This window comes from Sceloporus undulatus, unplaced genomic scaffold (genome assembly GCF_019175285.1).
Source record: "Sceloporus undulatus isolate JIND9_A2432 ecotype Alabama unplaced genomic scaffold, SceUnd_v1.1 scaffold_23147, whole genome shotgun sequence".
NCBI classification, from domain to species: Eukaryota; Metazoa; Chordata; class Lepidosauria; order Squamata; family Phrynosomatidae; genus Sceloporus; species Sceloporus undulatus.
In genome coordinates, this window is record NW_024826062.1 from 74 (window position 1) to 984 (window position 911).

A 911-nucleotide genomic window follows, 5' to 3' on the forward strand; every position below is an offset into this window, starting at 1 on the left:
CTTGTGGTCTTCATCTTCTTCATATGTCAGGTCTCAGCTGGCTGTCTGTCCCAGGCATAGTTCGATTGAGAGAAATGGTGCCCATTGAACCTGGGATAGCTTTAGCCAGTCTATTCATCACAGCATCGTGCCGATGTTTCCAGGATGTCAAGTGTGGAGGGCAGTTGCAGAGCACATGTGGAAGCATCTCGTTTGGATGACCACGATGATGGCAACGTCTGTCGTGGTTGCCAGTTTTAACGGTGCCATTAAGAGGCACAACATTCAGGCGAGCTCCGTAAACAAAACGCCAGTCGGCAAAACGGGTGAAATCTCTGCGTGGAATAAAGTGGTTGCTTGAGTCCCATTGCGATGTCACCTCAAAGACCTTGCCCTGGCCCTCACTACAAACAGCTGTAATGATGATCCATTTAACAATGTGTTACCTCATACTTAACTCCATCGGCCCAAGTGTAATGAGGCCCTCCGAAAACATGCCCTTCAAAATTAAAGAGATGTTCATCACTATATCTACCCATAAAGGTGTTTTAATACCTAGAAAACCATCCTTTTTGAGGCAGGGGTGTGTGAGTGTGTGTGGATGGGGCTTAAGACTTGGGCATGGGATGGGACCAGAGATCAGTGGGAAAGGGTCAGGAAAAGCCACCCTCTGGGCCCACATTCAATGTCAGGGGATGAGAGGGGCCTGGCACATTGTGTGCTTTGAAGCTCAGGAAGCAAAACATTAAATATACCCACCTTATAAACATTGCCCCCTTGAAAACATGCCCTTCCTTCTCCCTCATATAATCCATGGACCTTTTTCACCTTCATAGCTACAAGGAGAGCAAACAAAAGATAAAAACCCACATGTGATAAAGCAGTGAACAAATAAAACTAATTACAATTAGTATAAATGGTCTGAAACAAAG

The 911-nt window shown here is 45.7% G+C and overlaps 1 long non-coding RNA gene across 1 annotated transcript in view; it reads right to left on the bottom strand.

Annotated features, from left to right (window-relative positions):
* Positions 1-365: 365 nt before the first annotated feature.
* The window catches only part of LOC121918671, a 1,117-nt gene continuing 571 nt past the window's right edge, over positions 366-911 (bottom strand). The window contains exons 2-3 of the long non-coding RNA XR_006101276.1: positions 739-815; positions 366-478 (exon numbers count right to left, since the gene is read on the bottom strand). This is a non-coding gene — a long non-coding RNA (uncharacterized LOC121918671). The remainder of the gene's footprint in view (positions 479-738; positions 816-911) is intronic.